The sequence below is a fragment of the Siphateles boraxobius genome, unplaced genomic scaffold (genome assembly GCF_051911475.1).
Source record: "Siphateles boraxobius isolate OS27281-9 unplaced genomic scaffold, OSU_SipBor_1 8, whole genome shotgun sequence".
NCBI classification, from domain to species: domain Eukaryota; kingdom Metazoa; phylum Chordata; class Actinopteri; order Cypriniformes; family Leuciscidae; genus Siphateles; species Siphateles boraxobius.
In genome coordinates, this window is record NW_027509208.1 from 16907311 (window position 1) to 16931943 (window position 24633).

Genomic DNA, 24633 nt, shown 5'->3' on the forward strand with positions numbered 1-24633 from the left:
AAAGAATATTTGTATACATTTATTAAATCTAATCTTTTTTTATGTTTGTATATCTCAATATTAATAACAATCTGATTAAGTCTTGCACTGCAAACTCTTAAGGGTTGGCTTTCTAAATATATGTTGGCTGTGTGTCTATTCATATTTACTTACGAGCAGAAACCTTTTTACTTTGGTTATGTCATGTATGCCCCACATGCCAAAATTGGGTCTGTCTGACGTTATCAGTCTCCATCCCGCCACACATCGAGTCTCGTGAAAGTTTCGTGCAGAAAATGCATTTTGTGGTAGAAAGTCCTGTCAGCTGATCAATAATACAGTCTTCTGGCCAGTCAGTGACATGACAGACGGATGAAATTCAACAGAAGTAAGTTGTTATTTTCTCTAAAATTATAAACCTATTTTCACATAAGTAATAATATTAAAATAGTAATGTTAGCGCTGACACTTTTTTTTTTGTATTCATTTTATGTATGTTACATCTTTAATATTGTGAGTAAATGTTGTGTTATTAAATATCATTCTTCCTGCTGATCGATCCTACTTGCTGTAGAATTAAGTTAGTGGTATTTTTTAACATTATCTTACTCCGATGCTAAAATTATACAAATATTTGTGTTTTTTATGAATATTTGTGAGGATTGTGATATTGTAGTCATTTCAGAACGATCTCCTTGGGGTCCTTTCAATGGGCGGCAATCTCGGGAAATGCATTCATCAGTTGATAAGCTCCAAACACAGTACGAATTTCAGTCATTTTAAACAAGAGAATGTTTACATTTATAATCTAACATTAGTATAGATGTGTAGCAAGATTTTTTTTTTTTTAGAAAGTAATGTTATGTTAGGCTAGTTGTCATCGAAGCTCATCAAATGTGGGGGAAACAAGTACGTTAAGTAAGGTACAGTAGGAGAAAGTAACTAATTATTGCATTTTTAAAATGTTTTGTTAAACATCATGTAGCTTCCGATGTTCATCTTCCACGTTTTGTTCAAAGATGGCACAATTAAAATTGTATGAAATATCACTATTTAAAAGGTTAAAAACTATTTACATCTTAATATTCATTTAGTATTAACTTGATCAATTATATCCTCGTAGACAGGCAAATGGTCAAATGTGTGTATTATAGACCTCATAACCCATGATATCCCTTTAAACAATGGTTGTATCATGACCTTATAAACCTGTGAAATTTCTGTAGCACGTCTTCTCGATGATGTAGCCTACATTCTATTCTAAATATGAAGTCGGATCTATCTTATTAATCAAAAAATGAATTCCTTTTGCTGTATCGATGCCCTGATGCTGGGAAAGGCATAAGAAAATGTTGCAAGTAGTGGAGAAAATGGTGTTGGAAGTAACGCAAATGAGAACATTGGTGATGCAGGAATGAGAGATGAAGATGCACTTTCTGAGTTTTCAGACATTGGGTCACAAGTGATGGAAGTCACGTACTCTTTAGAGGAAATTAATGACTTTCCTGATACAACATTTGGTAAAGTTGTAGAGGTAGAATATTTTATTCCAGATGTGGATAAATTTATAATATCGGTGTTGTTGTTTAAAAAAAAACAGTGAGCTATGAAGTTTGGGATAAAAAGAAAAGATTCCAGCTGAAAGAGATGGTAGCGAAATTGAGGAGAAGAAAAGTGAAAGTTTCAAAAAAATAGATATATGAACAAATCACAAGTGGTGTTCTTTACTCTTTTTCTTTTCAGTTTCTGTCTATTTCTTATTTCTCTACATGGATGTGTGGAGAGTGGGATCATTAAATATTAATGGGGGTAGAGACAAGAATAAATTAGCACAGATTTCAGAGTGTTTAAGAATTGAAAAGGGTTCATGTTTGTTTTTTACAAGAAACACATACATAAACGTCTCAGGTTACGTATTTAACCCTGGTTCCCTGAGAGGGAACGAGACGCTGCGTTGAGACACGGTGGGAACGCTCTTTGTTATTGCGTCGTGACGCACGTGTATAATCAGTCCAATGGAACAGCGAGACGTCATAGGCGGGTGTGACGTAATAGTTTAGGAAGCTATAAAGCAAACCTGAAAACAGACCGCGACAGCTTCTGATAAGCCTGAAGCAAGTCGATCAGGGCATGCAGGAAGTATGGCAGGAGAACGCAGCGTCTCGTTCCCTCTCAGGCAACAAGGGTTACATACGTAACCTGAGACGTTCCCTTTCAAGGGAACTCGAGCTGCGCTGAGAAGCAGTGGGAACCCCATACCCACTACGCCATAAAGACAAATGCCCGTTCTGTGTGAAGTCTTTGCGCACACTAAGAAGCAAGCAACCTAGCCCCAGGAGTGGAGAGGTCTAGGTCATAAAATCTGACAAATGTATGCGGTGAGGACCAGACTGCCGCATTACAAATATCCTGAAGGGAAACACCCAAAATTAAAGCCTAGAGGCAGCCATACTCCTTGTAGAATGGGCCTGAACAGCCATAGGTGAAGGCTGTCCGGCCGCTTCATAAGCAAGTGAGATAGCCTCAACTACCCACTTGCTCATTACCTGTTCAGATGCAGGGCAACCTATCTTAGGTCACCCGAAGCAGACAAATAATTGTTCTGATATACGCCACTGAGCAGCTCTGTGGACATACGCATCCAAAGCCCGGACAGGGCATAACAGAATAAGTTTTTCCTGATCTGGGGTATTAAAGGTGGAGGACAGAAGGCCTGGAGCACAAATGACCCGCACATTTAGTAGGGACCTAGAAATACAACCCGACCTGGGGTGAAGAAATATTACCACCAAACCAGTTGCAAATCCAAGTACGTGCAGGCCTCCAGCCTCATGTACCACGGAGAAGACGAAATTAAGGATCTCTCTTCAGAGATAACCCAGCAAAGAAACATTCATTACAGAAATCAAGTACTGTATCAACAGGGCAGAAGCAAGATTCAAAAGGCATTCTCTGCACCAGGCAGAGAACAGCATATTTAGTCTTCTCGTGGAGGAAGCTCTAGACTGGACTATGGTCTCCACGACCTCGGTAGTGAGACCTGAATCTATGAGCTGTGCCCCCTCAGAGGCCGAGCCCACAGTATCCATAACTCCAGAGCTCCCAGGAAGAAAGATATCGGGAAAGCGTACAGGTGTAGCGGCAACCACACCTAATACATCACATCCAGTCCAAGCGAAGCTGGATGCGTGAGGGAGAACCACAAAGGGCAATGCATTGTACAAACGAAAGGTCGACTTATGTTTGACCGAAGTTCTCCCTAAGAAGCTCCACCACCTCGGGGTGAAGTCTCCATTCCCCGGGCCACAGCCCCTGCCTCAACAGGATATCTGCTCTGATATACGAGACCATCAGTGTTGTCCGGACCCATGCCGAGCGACCACTCATGATTGCCCCCGACTTGTGAGGGAAGCATCCGTGGATAGCATTATGCGTCGACAAGAAGCCCCCAACACTGGGCCTGGGTGAGGAACAAGGTTCTTCCACATGACTGAGGCACGTAGGCATAGCCGCGTGAGCTTGATCATGCGAAAACGGATTTCCCCTCGGAGAAAACCCCTTGGTCCTGAGCCACCACTGCAGGGGTCTCATGTACAGAAGTCCAAAAGTAACTACGTTGGACGCAACTGCCATGAGCCCCAACCAAAGACCTTTCACCGAGCGGCCACTCATGACCGCCCCCCATCCTGTGAGGGAAGCATCCGTCGATAGCGTGACGTGTCGACAAGAAGCCCCCAGCACTGGGCCCTGGGCGAGGAACCTAGGTTGCTTCCACATGACCAAGGCACGTAGGCATTGCCGTGTGACCTTGATTGTGCGAAACGGATTTCCCCTCTGAGAAAATTTCCCCTTGGTCCTGAGCCACCACTGCAGGGGTCTCATGTACAGAAGGCCAAAAGTAACTACGTTGGACGCAACTACCATGAGCCCCAACAGTCTCAGAGACTGTTTTGCAGTGAGTGACTGACCTAGTTTTACATTCTTTACGGCTGTGAGAATCGCAGAAATATGTGCAGGAGGCAGACATGCCTGCATTGTTGTCGAATCCCATATTACACCTAGAAAAGTGGTCCTCTGAGCTAACCCGCAACCCCAGGAGCCACAACCCCAACCTCCTTATGTGGGACAGAACGACATCTCGATGTTGAACTGCCAAAGCTCGGACTGAGCTAAAATCAACCAATCGTCGATATAATTTAATACGCGAATGCCCTGGAGTCTCAGAGGAGCCAGAGCTGCATCCACGCATATTGTAAAGGTGCGGGGTGATAACCAAGGACGCATGGAGGAACCCGATACTGGTATGCTTCGCCCCTGAAAGCAAACCTCAGGAACCTCCTGTGATGAGGATGGATAGATAAGTAAGCGTCCTTTAAGTCTGTTGTGAAAAAAACATTCCTCGGACTGAGTCTGTGACAATCATATTTAGCTTAAGTATACTTTGAACTTAAGATTCTGAAACCTGCTATTTAATTGACGCAGGTCTAGAGTAGGACGCAACCCCTCATCCTCTTTCGGAAGCAATGAAGTAATGGCTGTAAAACCCTGAGTGTCTGCCGGGAGGAGGAACCCCTTCTACAGCTCCTTTTGCAGAAGTGTCAGTACTTCCTGCTCCATAACCAAAGCCTGCTCGGGGTCCACCACCGTGGGGAGGACCCCTAGAAATCTGGGCGGACAAGAACCGAATTCTGAACCCTTTCCTATAGTGTGCAGGACACAGAGAAATATGTGGCAGTAGTTTCCACGCTGCCACAAATTCTACTAGGGGAACCAGTCTCTCAAGACTGGCCTCTGGATTTGGTTGAACAGTCACTACGGTGCCCTGAAGCAGCGAACCGGCAGGGAACAACCGAACTGACCGTTCTACGACCCTCCTCGGAGGATCGCATGGGGATGCTGACACCTCGGTGCCCTGAACAGTGAACCGGCAGGGAACAACCGAACTGGCAGCGCTGCGACCCTCCTCAGAGAGTCGGACCCCAGAGGGCGCCGAGGAGAAATGATTTCTCAAAACCGTCCCTGCCCCGGAGGAGCCCTCAGAAGCCTGATAGCCTCGTTTTTTGTGACAGGACTTCCTGTCTAAGCTCGGCACCCTGAAGCGGCGAACCAGCAGGGAAACAGATTCGACTGCTCCAGGAACATTAGATTGGCGAGGAAAAAACCTCTGGAACGCCGCTGAATGGTTTATTTCTTAGCTTTTTTGAAGGCGGAGCGTCCAGAAGAACAGACATAATTTTATCTTATTTTTCTTTATTTAAAAAAAAAAAAAAAAAAATTATATATATATATATATATATATATATATATATATATATATATATATCACTCCGTGGCCACCAGCAGGAAAACAACCGAACTGGCCGTGCTGCGACCTTCCTCAGAGAGTCGCCCCCCAGAGGACACAGAGGAGAAACGATTTCTCGAAACCGTCCCTACCCAGTATAGTTTATCTGTTTTTGCACGACGCAATTCTCGAATAGCGTCAGTGCTGACAACCTCACAATCATCCATGTCCTTATAATTTACCCACCAGCGCTGCCTAATAATTTTTTTTTTATTTAAGATGGCTGGTGGGTAACGTCGGGGTTAAAAATTATGACGCCGACTCGGGAGAGAGAAAGCTCGCAAGCGTCTCTTTAACCCGAGGCACTGTCATACCAAGATACTTAATACCCAAGCATTACTATAGTTAGACGTTTGGGGATTAAACACATAAAATAGAAACCAGCTTATTCCACGATCTCGACACCTCAGTATGGAGATAGGGAAAAAACGGCAGTCCCCGACGAGGAGGCTGGAATACAGAGTTTTTCTGTTTTTAGATATATTTAATCTAATATACTCTTTTTATTTTCACTCTCATAATGTTCAGCTGGCCAGTAAATATTTAACTAGCAACAGCACTAGATAAACCTCCTTTTAAAGCTCCTCTTTATTCAACAGAGTTATGAGCTTATTTATTCATTTATTGAAACTCAAACATCTGCCTTTTCCTTAATAACTTTATTTGTTTTGTTCTCTTTTTTTTTTTAAACAAAACACTAACGATACCAATTCCACTGAACTGGAAATCACCAGCACTGGATCTGGCAGGTGAAAGCTGAGATAGGGCGGGGCCCGTCCCAACCCCCGCTGTCAGATCTCCTTGGAAGAACACCCGGCGGGAGCGGAGCGTCCTCTAGGGTTGCCACCTGTCCCGGTTTTACCGGGATTGTCCTTCTTTTTAATAACCTGTCCCGGGAAATTTATCCACTCTCCCGGGACATTGAATGTCCCGGTTTTCGAAAGGCTACGTGAATATGTATGTTCAACTTACTATTTTCTCACTTGAAATAGCCTATGCATTGTGCACAGAGTGGTCGGTGACTCTCATAGGGTGTCTCTTGTGTGTAGAATGCGCTATCATTGGCTCTGGGACGGGTGTGTCGTGTGACGCGACATAGACTACGTCATCTAGCGCGTCTGTCTTGGCAGCTAGCCAGTTACTACAGGCGGCAAATTGAAGAAGTCAAGAAGATTGTACATCGTCAACATCATTTGTTAGTGTTAACATGGTTGGCGAGACGGAGGACGAAGATGACAGTGTGTCAACAAAGACTGACAGGCCAGTAAAAAAGAAAATGAAACGTTCGACATACTTTAATAATGACTGGATGAAAAATGACAATTATTCCACATGGCTAAAGCAGACACCAGGCGATCCACTATATGCTACTTGCTCCGTATGCTCAGTTAAAATTCTGGTTAAACATGAAGGCAAAACTGCTTTGGATGACCATGCTAAAACGTAGAAACATCAGAGTCGTGTTCAAGTAACCAGACAAACAAAGGCAATTTCATCATTCATGATTTCAAAAAACTCAGAGGACAAAATTACTGTCGCCGAATTAACAGCTACCTATCACGGTGTGCGACATGGCCATAGCTACCTGTCAACTGACTGTGGGAACAAGGTCAGTGCAAAAATATTCAGTGACTCTGATATTGCAACTAAAATGTCTTGTGGCAGGACTAAAAGTGAGGCCTTAATGGAAAATGTGTTGGCACCATTTAGTCAGCAAAGATTGCAGCAGAGTTGCAGAAAGCGCACTATTTTGCAGTATGTTCTGATGCATCCAATTCTGGGCACACGAAATTGTTTCCCTACACAGTCCAGTATTTCTGTGCATCCGAGGGTGTGAAGTATGGATTGTTAGACTTTTACGACGACTCCAACGAATCTAGTGAAGCCATATTCAAACAAATAGCGTCTATTACTGAGAACAATGGACTTTCAGTCAGCCAGATCAGTGCCTATGGTGCAGATAACGCATCAGTTAATTACGGTCGGCACAACTCAGTTTTTCAGAAACTCAGAGAAGCTAACCCACAAATTGTGAAGGGCAATTGCAAGTGTCACATCATAAACAACACTGTAAAAGCAGCTAATCGTGTCTTTAGTGCTGGAGGGTGTGACGTGGAGGCCTTTGTGCTGAAGGTGTATAGTGAATTCAGTTGTTCTGCTAAAAAAGTGGAATTGCTTAAGGACTTCTGTGAATTTACTAATAGAAAATACAGGGAGATTCTGAGTCATGTCCCCACACGCTGGCTGTCTTTGCTGCCAGCGATACAGAGGATTTTAGAGTGTTGGCCAGCTTTAAAGTCTTATTTTGTATCCCTGGGAAAGGAGGACTGCCCAAGCATCATCTGGACATTTGTGTGTGGTGCAAGTGATGCAGAAAATGTAGACTGTACTGTGGCTGAATGTATCCTTGCATTCATGCACAATGTGATGCAAGAATTTGATTCATCTATTAGGGTGCTAGAGAGTGACAGTGCTACTGTGATTGACGTTTACTCTGTGATGAACAGATTGCGCAGTCAGCTGATTGCAAGGCGCACAGACAAATTCTATGGCACTAAAGCAAAACAAATACTGAGGAGCCTTTTACCCCAGCAACAGGAACAGTTCAGGAGCCTGGTGGACAGATTTTTTGAGAAGGCAGTGCTGTATCTTGAGGATAAATTTGACTTCAATGACCAGGTTCTTGCACACATTGGCTGTCTCAGCCTTCATGAAGGACAATCACTCCAGTGGTCAGAGTTGGAAGTTTTAGTGGAAAAACTGGCCATGGATGTTGAAGAAGACAAGCTGTATGGTGATGTAGTCATTCTGAATGAGGTCTTACACACCATTCCAACAGACCTTACCCCAGACAGAAAGTGGGCCTATTTTTTTAGCAAGGCAACTGAATCCACCAAGCTGTTGAAAGTAGTTGCTTTTGTTTTTTCCATACCAGTCAGTAATGCCTATGCAGAAAGTGTGTTCAGTCATATGGAGGATGTTTGGTCCGATAAAAGAAACAGACTGTCAGTTGCAATGGTGAAGTCTGAGCTTCAGGTCAGATTGAATTTCAAATTGTCATGCACTGAATTCAAGACATTCATTGAAGAACAGAAACCACTGATAGCTGCAGCAAAGAAACGCCAAGTATAGATGGAAGACTAGGTAAGCTTAGGCCTATCTATGTATGATTTTGTTATTCCAATGTCTGATTGAGACATACTAAATAAAAGTGGCTATAGATGTGGCTAAGGTATGGTAAATGCAAATCTAATGTCATCCCTCTACTTATTTCTTTAGCAAAGAGGGAGCAAAAGCAAGCACGAGCACCAGTATCTAAGCAATCAGGTAAGCTATAAGTTAAGTAAGATAAGTGAGAATACTTGAGATGTTTAAAATATTCACGAGTCACGACTATGCACAATCTTACTGCACAAAGGCCAATTTTGTCTTGTGGGTCTAATGTCTAATGGGCATTTTGACTTGTGAGCAAAGCGGTCGATCGGGTCATCGATATGTCCAGGTTTTTTATCAGACATAGGTGGCAACCCTAGCGTCCTCATGGACAGCTTCTCGCAATGCTCACAGTCAGCCCCCTCGAGAACTGACTGTGGCATGCTCCACTCCCAAATAGTAACAAAAAGCTTATGAGTGTGTGTCCACACCCGTGATATAACGTGGGCAGGGAACAACACAAAGCTGCTTGCTCTCTTTCGCCATAATACATTTATATATATATATATATATATATATATATATATATATATATATATATATATATATATATATACATATATAGCAACTTGACAGACAACAATAAATATGACAAGGACATAATACACAGATCACTTGCTGAAGGCACAGAAGCTGTCGCGGTCTGTTTTCAGGTGTGCTTTATATCTTCCTAGTCTATGACGTCACCCGCCTATGACGTCTCGCTCTTCCATTGGACTGATTTTACACGTGCTTCACGTCGCAATCACGCAGAGCGTTCCCACCGCGTCTCAACGCAGCTCGAGTTCCCTTGAAAGGGAACTGATAATGAAGTTATGAATGGGGATTATAGTGGAAAGGAAATTTTGCCTTGAGTCATGGTACAAGAAATAATGCTGGGGTCGCTATTTTATTTTCTGAATGTGTGAATATTTTGAAGGTAAAATAAATTGTTAAAGGAAGATTACTATTAACATAAATTGAGTACAAAGAAAAATAATCTGTATTTGTTTATGTTTATGCTTGTTTATGCTCCTAATAATGGTACAGAGAGTTTTTTTTAACGGAATTAAGAAAGGTGATTGAAAAATATGATGATAATGGCTTTCTAATACTTGGAGTTGATTGGAATTGTACAATAGACTTTGTTGTTGTTAGAAACGGGGAAGAGCCTCATAAGTCGTCAAGTGATGCATTAAAAAAAGTTAATGAATTCCAGTTAACAGATGTATGGAGAACAAGAAATGAAGGAGTAAGAGTATACATGTATAATAGTGGTTGATAATAGAATTAGTGGAGCAAAATTGGATAGGTTTTATTTAAATCAGACATGGAACAATAATGTGATGAATATTTTTATTAGACCTAATGGTTTTTCAGACCATCATATGGTCATATTTGATGTTAATTTGATGAAGACATCCAGATCTAATTATTACTGGATTGTTAACATGAAGTTATTATAGAATGTCTCTTTTTGTGAAAAAATGTAAATTGTTCTGGAATATTTGGAAATTGAAGAAAAATTCATTTGAAAACCTAAGCCAATGGTGGGATGTGGGCAAGGCAAATATGTTTTGTCAAAATTGTGCTTTCCACTCATCAACTATATTGAAAGCAACAGTGAAAACTTTACAAAGTGATATTGAGTTCATTGAAAGACAAGTTGTAAATAATAAAGAAGCTGTACACTGTAATGGGTTAAATAAGAAAAGACAAGAGCTGAGTTTTCTCCAACATGAGCAGGCAAAAGAAGCATTGATAAGATCAAGATACTGTTCTATAAAGTAAATTAATTTTCCTCCAAGTACTCCAAGTACTTTCTTTTTTAACCTTGAAAGAAAACATGTCCAACAAAAGATGTCATCTTCGTCGTTCGGACAGATCGGTTACATCAGATCCTACAAGAAATGAGGAGATTGCCAGGAGACTTTTATAAACAATTATATAGAAATGAGAGTTGTGACATTGACTGTACTGGCTTGAAGAAAAACAAAAACAAGCGCTGGACGATTTAATCAACTTTAAAGAGTTCACAGAGGCTATGAAGCAACTATATAAGGTAGATCGCCTGGAATTGATGGATTACCAGTGGAATTTAATCAACAATTCTGGGGCCATATAGGACCAGATTTATATGAAGTAATTTTAGAATGTATCCAAAGTAATTCACTTCCAATAAGTTGTCGTCGAGCAGTATTGTCATTGCTTTCAAAAAAAGGAGACCTTGGACTGCTAAAAACCTGGAGACCAGTATCTCTGTTGTGTCTGGATTATAAATTTTTTTAAAGGTGTTTAGCAAATAGACTCAAGCATTGTTTAGATTTGTTGATCAAAAATGATCAAACATAATACATTCCTAAGATATCTATTATAGATAGTCTTTTCTAAGTGAGAGATTGATTTCAATCAGAATAATAAGATTGATTTAGGAGTGTTGTCATTGGATCAAGAAAAAGCGTTTGATCGTGTTGATCATGAATTTCTATTAAAAGTGTTAAAGAGTTATGGATTTGGTGATGTTTTTATTTAATATATTCAGTTGTTATATTCTAATGTTTATGTGATGGTGAAAGTAGGGGGTGGTTTAGGTGCTCCAATACCTGTGACAAGAGGCATAAGGCAAGTTTGGCCAATTTCTGGACAATTATACATCCTAATTATTGAAACTTTTGTTATGTACGTTGAGGAGGAATTTAAATGGAACTTGAATCCCTCATGTTAATGGTCATTCTAAGGTGGTTTTATCAGCCTATGCAGATGACATTACAGTTTTTATTACAGGGACAAGAAGACATAGGAATTTGAACAAAAACTATTGAATTATATGAAAAAGCCTCCTCTGCTAAGGTTAATTGGACAAAAAGTGAAGGTTTTATGATTGGTAATTTGGTAAATTTTCCACACCTTCCAGGAGGGTTGCAATTGATGGACTAAAGATTTTAGGAGTTTTCTCAGGAAATGAACAATTTCAAAAGAAAAACGGTGAGGGTTTGATAGAAAAGGTGTCTGCCCGATTGTCGAAGTGGCGATGGCTATTACCACAATTGTCATATCGAGGAAGAGTTCTGGAAGTAAACAGTCTGGCTGCTTCTATTTTGTGGCATAGGACTATGGTCATGGAGCCACCAGAGGACTTGATCTCCAATATACAAAGGAGAATAGTGTTTTTTTTTTTTCTGGGATGGACAACATTGGATTTGTGCTGCAGTATTATACCTACCAGTACAAGAAGGTGGCCAAGGGCTGGATGTGAGAAATAGAATCCGTGGTTTCAGGATACACAGAGATTTATATATGATAAAGATGTGCTTTGGGGAAAAAATGCAAGTGCGATCATGAGGAGAGTTGGTGGCTTTGAACTTGATAAACAACTATTTAATCTATTTAAACTATTAAACAACTTATTAATGAAGCTTGAAGAGATTAACTTGTCTGAGCTCATTGTTTTTTATAGAGCTATGTTGCAAACATGGAAAGCTGTTATAAGAACAGAACGGAACGTGGACAATCTAGAACTTTGAGCACCGGAGGAACGACTTTTTTTTAATCCCTGGATTCAAACCAGAATGCTGTATTCTCTGACTATACGACAATGTTTATTAAGGAATGGAATTGTAAAGCTGGATCTTTTATTGAATGAAGAAGGATGGAAATTGATTGACGAACTTCAAGAAGCAACGGGCTTGAGATCTTCACATCTGGTGTCAAAACTAAAGGAAGAAATTTACAACACATTACCAAGTGGATACAGGACATTTATTGGACAAAGTCATGAGAATATCCAGGACATGTGGAATAATGTGCAATTTCCAGAACTGGTCATTTCTCCAGCGATAAAGGGGGACGAAGAAGAAGATGTGGATGCCACTTTACCTTCAAGAACCCTCAGTTTTATTCCTTTAAAAGCACGTCAAAGAAAGAAATGTACAATATTACAGTAATAACAATCCATCAAGACTCTTTGAGAAAACAAAAAGTTTTGAAGTGGCCAGATTTGTTAAAGCCAGACTTCCTGATAAGAGACAGGTGGAGGGCCCTATATAAACCTTCCGTAGAGGTTCATTCTGGCAATCTACAATGGAGGATTATTTATGGGGCGATAGCAACAGTAACAGTTTAACAACATGTAAAAGTGGAATGTCGATTATGTGGGGGAAAAGAGCATTTGGAACATTTGTTTTTAAAGTGTGAGAGATTAAAAGGTATTTTTAATTGCTTGGGAGTTGGTTTAGGAAATTTGATGAGAATTTTTCAGATAAGTTGTTTATTGGAGGAATCAACTATACATTTTTAAAAAGGAAAAAATGTGTTTATTAAATTACCTGATTGGAACAGCTAAACTGGCAGTGTGGAAAACACGGAAAAACATGTTATATGAGGATCAGTTTAAATTTTTGAAAGTTTTTAAAGGAGGTTTTATAATAAGAAGAATACAAATATATTTATAGTAGTGGCTATATTGTTTATAATTGTGTAGTAAAAATGTATAAACAAAGGTATTGTTAAACCTCTCTCTCTCTCTCTCTCTCTCTCTCTCTCTCTCTCTCTCTCTCTCACACACACAAACACACACACACACACACACACACACACACACACACACAACCACACACACTAATAACTGCATAAATAACTGCATTAGATTGCTATCAGTGGCTGAAGCCTCCATTACTAACTCTAAAATGACATTTTGGAATTAGCAACGGAGGCTTGTGATTAGTGTGATCTTGATCGATTGCTCCTGTCTGCCTAGCTGCCTGCTCTGTTTTGTTTGCTTCGAGGCTGTAAGCCTCGTGTTAGCTTTGTATTTCTTTCTGTTTTGAACCATCATTTACTACCATTTCTAGTTGTTTATACTACTAAATACAGCTTAGAAAACATCTCAGATTAACCTAACATCGCTAGCTTCCGTTATTGTCAGCACAACACGCTAGTAACTCGCTAGCCTGTTAACGCGCCACCCGTGCGCTCAGTTATTTATTTATTTTTATCTCGCACGCCCGCGCCTCTGAGTTCATAAAAAGCCCAGGTGAGTAAGAATCAGTCAACAAACACGGTGAGTAATGTCTTGTCCTGTTATTGTCACCTGCACTTCATGTTACATGTTTAGCATAGCCTTCCCCGTCGGCAATATAGGGTTTATATGTGATAAATGCAAGAAAACAGTCAGGCTGACGGAGAAGATTTCAGAATTAGAAACACGCATCCAAACTTTAATTGAGGATAGTAAGTGTGCTAGAGCTTTAGATACTATTTTGGATGCGCCTAGCATAGTGAACTCTTTACATGATTCGGTTCCGGCTGAATTATTGCCTGTGCAGCCAGGCAGATGGGTGACAGTGAGGGATCGCTATAGTCGCGGATCAAAAAACCACTCTTCCGTTCCGATTACCACAACAAATCGATTTGCCCCAGTCAGTGAAACACCCGCTGAGAATTCTGTTGATTGTGCCCTGTTAATTGGCGATTCTATTACACGGAACGTGAAAATAGGGACACCAGCCAACATAGTCACATGTTTGCCGGGAGCCAGAGCGCCTGACATCAAAGCAAATTTAAAAGTGCTGGCTAATGCTAATCGTAAATTCTCTAAGATTGTTATTCACGTCGGCACTAATGATGTGCGACTACGCCAGTCAGAGGTCACCAAAATTAATATTAAAGAGTTGTTTGAACTTGCAAGTACGATGTCAGGCACTGTAATTTGCTCTGGCCCCCTTCCTGTTCAAAGGAGTGATGAGATAGTTAGCAGATTGTCATCACTCAATGGCTGGCTGTCTAAGTGCTGTCTGCAAAATAATATAGAATTCATAGACAATTGGAAAAGTTTTTGGGGCAAACCTGACCTGTTGAAAAGAGATGGTATTCATCCCTCCTGGGATGGTGCTGCTCTTCTCTCTAGTAATTTGGCTCATAGTCTTAGAGACAAAACATGACAATCTGGGGCTCAGGTCAGGAAGCAGACAACTGGCTAAACCGACCGTCTGCTAGCGGCCTCGCGTCACCAAGGTCACATAAATCCCATCACATAGAGCCTCTTTCACCTAGATATCATCATATAGAGACTGTGTCTGTTCCCCGAATTTGGAAATCCAAAAAACGTCCAAACCGATCTAAGGTTAAAAATGTAATTGATATTCAACAAATAGAAAATAGATATAATATAATATGAGCAAACGATAAAGCTTGTGTTGCTGAATATTCGATCCCTTACTTCAAAAGCGCTCATAGTTAATGATATGATTTCAGATTATAACCTAGATGTGCTGTGTATGACAGAAACCTGGCTAAAACCAGACGAAATGATTTGCTCTTATCATCCGATTGTGGTTGTATCTCTCTATTAGTGTTACTTGATCGTAGTGCTCCATTTTACACCATTGACCACAACATTCTCTTAAATAGACTAGAAAACTATGTTGGCATTAGTGGAATTGCATTAGCATGGTTTAAATCATATTTATCTGACCGCTATCAGTTTGTAGCAGTAAATGAAGAGATGTCTTATCGATCACAAGTTCAGTATGGCGTACCACAAGGCTCAGTACTAGGACTGCTGCTGTTCACTCTGTAATGCTACCTTTAGGAGATATCATTAGGAAACATGGAATTAGCTTTCACTGTTATGCTGATGATACTCAGCTCTATATTTCTTCCAAACCTAACGAAACTCACCAATTCACAAATTTATCGGAATGCATAGTTGATATAAAAAATTGGATGACTTTCCTACTACTAAATTCTGAAAAAACAGAGATTCTAATTATTGGACAAAAACTTCCACACGTAATAACCTAGAATACTGTCTAACACTTGATGGCTGCTCTGTTAAGTCTTCGTCGTCAGTTAGGAACCTGGGTGTGCTATTTGATACCAATCCTTCATTTGAAAGTCACTTGTCTAGTGGCTTTAAAACAACTAGATTATTGTAATTCTCTACTGGGTGGTTGCCCTGCACGCTTAATAAACAAACTACAGCTAGTTCAAAACGCAACCGCTAGAGTTCTTACCTGAACCAGGAAGTACGACCATATTAGCCCGGTTCTGTCAACACTGCATTGGCTCCCTATTAAACATCGTATACATTTTAAAATATTGCTGATTACTTACAAAGCACTAAATGGTTTAGCTCCCCAGTACTTATAGTCCTTCACGTCTCCACAAAACTTTGGAACAATCTTCCTAACATTGTCTGGGAAGCAGACAAAGTCTGTCAGTTCAAAGCTAGACTAAAAACACATCTCTTTGACCTAGCATTCACATAACACTCTATAGACTTCTATAATTCAATATTAGGCTGCTTAGATTAGGTCAGCCGGAACTGGGAACACTTCCCTTAAATCCTGATGTACTCATTACATCATAAGAAGAATGGCATCTACGCTAATTTTAGTGTCTTTGTTTATCCCAAGGTTTTCCCGCAGCCTGCCGGATCCAGGCCGTTTCCAGATCTGACGAAGGACTTTCGCCTAGACCTGATGACAATGCAGTGCTGAAGTGCCAACTAGCCTCTCCCTATGGAGGATCCCTATACCACTCTACAGATAAAGCGTTGTGGAATTTTTCGGTTCGCGCACCTACCCAAAGTGATAAGATAAAATAAAATTCTGCATCAAAATTTATAGACAAGACAAGTAGTTTGTTTAGGCATGGTTTGTAAGGAATTACAAACCTGTGCACATATATTCAAACGCACATAACTATAGAATCAATTCTTAATGCGCATGTGAACGCCATCAGCGTCTATCACAGGTTCACGTTTAAAGTCTGTTTAGAGAGAACGGTGTCAACTTAGCGGCCACTAATTTAATAACAAATTATCATTTAGACGGAAGTGAATCATTCAAAACTAACTTTAGCTGGAAAAAACATTTTTCAAGAACCACTATATAACCAAACCAATCTCTGTTACCTTAAATTATAAATTATAAATTATATGTTTATCTCTGTAAAGCTGCTTTGAAACAATCTACATTGTTAAAAGCGCTATATAAATGAGGATGACTTGACTTGACTTGACTAGTCCTACACTTAAAACGCTATTATGTGTTAAACAATGTTTTGAGGTGTGGTAACCCAACACTATCTCACGACCAATTCGTATGAATTTGAACGATTGATTAAAAGGGGGCTAATTTGTACAAACTCATACGAGTGTCGTGTGATTTGTCTAAACTCATGTGATGGTTAGGTTTAGGGGCGGGGTCAGGGGTAGGTCATTCGTACGAATTCATACGAATTGGGCAACTCGTAAAATATGTAAGGTTTAGCAAAAATCTTACTAATTCGTACGAGTGAGGTTGTATGAATTCGTACGAATTAGCCACCGTAAAAATCTTAAGAATTGCCGTGAGATCTGGTTGGGTAACCACAGTATAAGCGGAAGAATTGACCCTGGGACATTAAATTAATTAAAAATAATGCACACCCTAGCGTCGCTTCGTGGCCACATTAACATCTCGGGTGTGCATTATTTTTGTAATAATTCAACGCCCATCATCAATTATTCCTTACTTGTTTATCTTTGCATTATACTCAATATGCCATCGTTTTAGGATCTACTCTATCCATCAGTCGAGACAAAAACAAAAACTGAAATCAATCCTCATGAAGCCCAATCTAAGCCATCTGAAGCATCAAAGCCGTTTTCTTGATCTTTAGACTAAAAGCATTGTCTGGCATTATTTGAAAGGGTCAGATGTAAGATGTGGTCCAACTAATAGCTGCCACAGTTAACTCTGCACCTGCCAAAAATGTTCTGCATACATGTTTTTCTAAGGATTTTCCATAATTGGAGAAAAACAAAAACAACAACTGAGGCTCTGACAAGAACTCCCCATCTCAAAAAAAAAAAAAAAATTCAGTGGTCCAAAGCTTTCAAATCTTCTTAAAAGCCCTACAACTATCCCTGCTTTGAATCACAATATGAGTATTCCCAAAACAGGACACATCATTTGCTCATCAGCACATTCAAAAAACAAAGGCCCATCTGAAAAACTATTGTTTTGGATATCTCCGGTGGGGCATTTGCTTCAACAAGTCTTGAAACATGTGCTCCTCAAACGTGAACCATATGTCGGCGTCCAGAATGGCTGTATTTATCCAAAATGAGAAATAGGGGTGTCATGGAACCTATTGGCATGTCGGTGCCTCCGGGGCAGGTCCATACTCATGTTTTTTTATTTTAAAAGCATCTGAAATACCCCCTAAGTATGCACAGAGAGGAGAGAGAGGGGCCCTCTTTGGGAGAGCGTAAATAATCTAAATGTGCTGAAGAATTGGATTTCTAGCATTTGGTCATTTTCTAGGTTAGTAGAACATGCATTTTTCATTAAATAATATATTTTGAACCTAGATTTGATGTGATTCACAGTTCAAGGACCAAAGCGACTTTTAGCCAAACCACTAAAATGACACTCTGGTGTCGTATTCAGCTCGTTTCAAAGGATCCCATTATTTTACCCAAGACTGAACTTTTTAGTTTCATCATTTATTAATCCTCATGTGGTTCAAGTCCTGCATGGAGATAAAAGGGATCGAGATATCTATATAACAGCGTAATTGTATTATTCTAGTGTATATAATAGCACAATATTGCGTTTGAAATCTGATATTTGCTGAGGAATTGAGATATGTCAAAACTTTTTGATGCCATGGAGCCCTTCCTAAAATATAGATACAGCAATACAGTACATTTCATAAATAAAAACAAATTTATACTGTGGAAAATAAAAATATTATATGTGTTATCTAGATTTTTTAAATTTAATTTCTATTCAATTATCTGATGTTATGTGTCAAGAGAATAAAATAATTAGTGATTAACCTCATTAACAGTTCAATTTGACTTATGTTACGACGACGACGGCGATTATTATATTTATTATTAAAAATATATATTACATTAATAAAATGATTGAGCTGATAATTTTTCTCATTTATTAGTATTATTTTTTATTTTATAATTGTTAATTCTCATAAAATTGTATTTATTTGTTTTATATGAGTTCTTTAAATAAAATTTGTTTGAAAAAAACTACTGTAAGCTACAGAGTACATGCATTTGAGCGCATCTTTAAAACATGGTGCATTGAAGCAATATCTACACTACCATTCAAAAGTTTGGGTTCTGTAATATTTTATATTTCAGAAAGGCTGCATTTAATTGATCAAAAGTGACAGTAAAGACATTTATAATGTTACAATAGATTTCTATTTACAATAAATCCTCAAAAACAGTATCAGGGTTTCCACAAAAATATATTAAGCAGCACAACATCGATAATAACAATAAATGTTTCTTGAGCACCAAATCAGTACATTAGAGTGATTTCTGAAGGATCATGTGACACTTGAAGACTAGAGCAATGATGCTGAAAATTCAGCTTTACCATCACAGGAATAATTATATTTTACAATTCAATTAAAATGGAAAACAGTATTTTAGTTTTTTTTTACTGTAGTTTTGATCAAATAAATGCAGCCTTGGTGACCATAAGAGACTTACCGACCTTTAACGTTAGTGTACTTACTGTTGTTGTCCAATCAACGACAGAAAAAAACCCAGCCATTACATCATCACATACTGTTATGCTGCACAATCACCATCCAAATGCTAGAGGGAAAAATCATTACATGAAATCTTGTGGTTGATTGCTACAAATGTACAAATGCCCACCACAAAATCACAACACAAGTCAAGCACTGACACTCTGACTGCAGCACGGGTTAACTGAGTCACTCCGTTGAGTGAAAATCACTTTACACAGGGAAATGAGTTTCCACTATCTGTGGATAGTGTTTGCTGTAATCAAAGGCAGGGCAGTTCCTATAAAACGAAGCAAGCGTACACATGGGGAACGTTTCGCCTAATCACTGTTTCTCTCCAACTGGCTTAGTTAATAATTGGACCACTGTTTACAGTTTATTTGGCCGATCTTGAGTGTGGATTAAACGACCTCCACAGCTGAATGCCCGGATATATGGATCTATAGGTTGAGACCAAGAAATATCATCATGAAGCATAAAATTGTACTTGGCTCTTGCCTACGAGATTGTAAAGTTCATTATTGTTAACAGTTTTTTTTAACTGTTATTCAAAATGAACATACAACCACGTGTATACTATATTTCTACCATTATATACATAAACACGACATGCTATCCATAATCAGCATATTAGGCCTATACAATCTAAGATTTATTTTCCATGCAAACATTTTGACCCCCGAACAAACTCAAAAACCTTCATATTAACAGTAAAATCTTTTTTTAAAATATTTTTGGGATTAATATTACTGTGATATGAAAAAACTATAGAGGCTTGCTTCCGCCACAGAATAAAAATAAAAAAGATAATCGCAAGACTTAGATGTAAGAGATGTAAACTCACAATTCTGCCTTTTGCCTCAGAATTGCAGGTTATAAGTCGTTACTTTATTTCTCTCAATTGTGAGTTTACAATCAATTCTGATTTTTTCCATGGCGAAAACAAGCTTCAATAAGATGTAATCTAAGGGAAAATTCAGAGATCCTACGGATAAACTAATAAAAATTCTGTATTATGCTGCCAGGCCAATGTGTTGCGAAGTCACTTTGTAAAGAAACTACGAGCCGACAGACTGAACTCGTAATATGTATGTGCATGACATTACCGTTTTCGCAAGTTCATGCTTTTGTAGTTTACATGGAGACAATAATGGTATCATTTTCAAAAACTTGCACTTTGAAATGTCATTTATTAAACGCTTGCATTTTCAGGGAGCCAAAACACTGTTGTAGTGTAAATGACTGGCCAAAACGCATTAAAGTTTTTTACAGTTTTAGTTTAAAATGATGCCGTGTAAATGGTCCCTTATTCTGTTAACTGAACGCATTTAATAACAGATTTGTAAACTAATTTTTCCACTTCTTCATTCACTCCACACATTTGGTGGGGACGTCTTTTTGTAAACAACAAAAGGAAAAACTATGGTCCAATTAAGGGGCTGTTTACACAACACCGTTTTCGGCTAAAACCTTTTATGTGTTTTGGCTGTTAATTTACACGACAATGGCGTTTTGGGTGCCTGAAAACGCAAACTTTTGAAAATGTTTATTCAAGTAAACATCATGCGCGTCATGTATTACGTGTTCAATCTATAGTGTTTCAACGTGTTCAATCTATAGTATTTCATCGCCATCTACTGGCCTGACAGCAGAATACAGCGTTTTTAGTCGTTTTCGCGGATCTGTGTGATTGGGGATCGTTTTGACAATGAAAAACTTCTCCATTTTAAGCAAATTGTTTTTGTGTAAATGTGCCCTAAGAGTGCAGGCAAAGAGCAGAGAAAGACATCTTTAGACATAAAGCTTGTATTCCCTGTGCATGATGGGACAGCACGTCTGGAGAACAATCACAAAATTAAACATTATGGACCCAGTGGGGCAAATGGAGTGGATGGCATAAATGTAATGGTGTAGATAATTCCTCCCATCCATCATGGTCTGTCGCGCTACTGCCGTAATGGTAGGCCGATGTACGGTACAGTTGGGAGCAATATCACTTAAACTACAACATATGCTTCAGAGCCTCCAGATATATGCTAGATTTCGCCATTTATAGCACAAATGCTGATGTTTGGCAGGTCAGTTTCACACTCAACATTCTTACTCCTACAGATTAACATACAAACACAAATGTGAGTGTCAATTAGCATAATTACTTTAAATAAACAGTAACAAGAATAAAGAAATATAAAAACGTGACCCAGATTGTCGGTAAAACTACTGAATTTGTTCCTGTTGCAGTAAAAGTCTAAAATTGTGGAGCTTGCATGTTGCATGTTTAGTGACCCGCTTTAGCTCTAACCCTAAACATGTATATTATAGTGGGAAGTTCAATGAAACATAAATATCTGACAATCAAAAATATAAACCATCAATACAACAAAGAAGCTATGCTAATGCATTGCACTGAAATAACAAAATCCTTTTGTTTTGAACAGCTGAAAGTCATTATTTCTCTCACCGTCTTTGCAATTGTAAAATTAAATATGACTTTGTACAAGAATGATGATGTATAAATGTTACACAAGCAACAAGTGTTTGAACATCAACTTGATTTAAACTTGCAGATGTGCCATAATTTCCCTCAATAACTGTAGCAATGGAATTTATTGAACTGCTCATTTTACTGCTGTCTCTAATTCATAGTTTGTAGATCTCTCGATCATTCACACTTTGTGTCAATAAAAAGATATTTGACAGATGGAAGTCTGTCACAGGGTTTCATCCATCACTTATACACAGCTACTTAGCGTACATCTAAAAGGGACAGACTGTCTGCTTAATATTTGCTAACACTATATTTTGATGCCATGTCAACTTATTATACTAATCCTAACCTAAATAGCCTATTAATACTCTAATGAGGGTTAGGTGACATGTAGTTGCAAAGTTGTTTATAATTGGAAGAATGTCTAAATTGGACCATCAAAATAAAGTGTATATACTATATCAGTCAGGATTATGTCTGTCTTTGTATTTGTTTTCCTGTGTCTCCTCTCTCTCAGTGAATTTTGGTTCGGTCAGTCAATCCTCAGTTGTAACACCTGTGTTAAATCATCATGTCATTCACCTGTCTCCTGTTTATGTTCCTTTGTTCTCACTTGTATATATACCCGGGGTTTTTCCTCATTCATGGTCGGTTATTGTTTGTGTATTGTGCACACTGCATCGCATGTTGGCTTTTTGTTAATTTAACTCTGTTTCTTGCATCTTTGTCTTCTGTGGATCCCTAAACGTTACAATATCAATATGAGTATACCAATACATTTACAACTCAAACCATGATCCTAGCTGAAAAAGACAAAAAAAAATTCTTTTTCATTTTTTTTTTCATGGTGCAGCAGTAGAAAACATGCTCAGACCTAGAAGGGCTCTCACAGGGATGCAGTTTTAAGTGCAGAACACATCATATTCCACCCCAACAAATCCCTCTTTCTGTAAATGTAAAAAAAATTTAAAAATAAACTACAAATAAAATGCAAATCTGCATAACGAAATGAATAGAAAAAATAAATAATGACATGATTAGAAAAGTAAATAATTAAATGAATAGAAAATTACATGAATAAAAAATAAATAATTACCTGAGTAGAAACAAATAATTAATAAGAAAAAATAAATGCTTAGAAAAATAAATAATTAAATACATAGAAAATTAATAACTGAATAGAAAAAAAATAATTAAATGCATAGCAAAATTAATGAATGAATAGAAAAACAAATAATTCAATGCATAGAAAAATTAATGAATGAATAAATATTTAAATAATTAGCAAAATAAATGAATGAATAAAAAAATAAATGAACAGCAAAAACGAATGAATGAATGAATTAATGAATGAATGAATTAATTAATTAATTAAATCAAATGAACAGCAAAATGTAAAAAAAATTAATAGAAAAAAGAATTATATTAATAGAAAAAAATAAATGAATAGAAAATAAATTATGCATAGAAAAATGAATGAATAGACAAATAAATAATGAAATGAACAACACATAATTAAATGTACAAAACAATAATTACATGAATAGAAAACAAATTAATAGAAAAATAAATAATTAAATGCATAGATAAATAAATAAATAAATGAACACAAAATAAATAATTAAATGAACAGCAAAATAAATGAATGAAAAATAAATAAATGCATAGAAAAATGAATAATTAAATGAACAGCTGAATGAATGAATGAATGAATGAATGAATGAATGAATGAATGAATGCATGAATGAATGGATAAATGAATGACTTTCTGTTTCAGCACTCCATCCACCCCAACTCAAAGTCTCTGGGTCTGATCTCCTTTACACAAGTGTGAGATTCTGAGATAATATCTCATTAAATTTGTTACATATGTTGACTATGTGGCTTTTATATGTAAATGACATTCAGAAACTGTATTTTGCAATTTATGGAATTAAAAAGGCACAATAAATAGATAATAATACATAAAAACCAATTACATTTATTTATTATGATTTATTGTATCTGGTATTCATAAAACAGATCGATGCACACAGAGGCGCGCTGTTTCGATCGAGCTGCAAATAATTTATTCACACAACGCACTCTCTCTTATAATGTAAACAAGTGTAAATGACAACTTTATCATATATGTCTAAAGGATTAAAGTTTGTCAGGTAAAACATAAGATTATTGATGCAATTACTCAAATCCGGTAGAAGGCTTCCCTAAATATTTAGGTTACATGTAAAGTTAAATGTCAATTAATAGTGCAACTCAACAATATTAAGTAGTGTGTACGTTGTAACTTAGTCATATCTACGTTAAAACTTCTGCACAACTGCTGCAAGCATCCCCTGGTCTGTCATTATATAATGAAGCGTATTATAGACTTATATAGTCCATTTCTGCATGATTTTACCATTTAAAGTTCCCATCTTCATATGAGATCTGCAGTTCTACTGATCTACGAACATCTCAATCTGTGGAATGCATGACTAAGCCAAACGCTGCAGTGTTTATGATCATTCTGTCTTTCATCATCTAACGTTCTATAACATTCATTTAGTCCAAACATTCCCTTCTCATTTCGTGTGACCAAGTGATTGCCTGTGTGTGTGTTAAAGGCCCATAACTCTGTTCTATTATGTGCAGTGTTGAAAAAATACACTATGAAACGGCTTGTCTAGTTTGTGCCAGCAAACACTAGTCATTAGATCTGATAGGGTTTTTCTTTCCTCACTGGAGCTCTGCCAATTTGGCTACAGTAACAACAGTGATTAAAGCTATAGTGATGTAATCCTTAGGGAGCCTCCCTGTTGGCTGGTGCTAAATCACAGATATCGTTGTGATTCTGTGGCTTGGCCCTGAACCTCTTCTGGCTTTGCATTTGGAAGAGTAGATTATGCACACACATACTGTACAAATGCTCTTACACACAAAAACATGATGATTGCAGCATGACTGCTAGAAAGCAAACTAATGTAAAGCTCCAACCTTGGTTGGTTGCATGGCTGATAGATGAATGGACAGATATAACAACAGACGGATGAATGGACAACTGGGATTTGCAGATGGATGGATGGACAACTGTGAATTT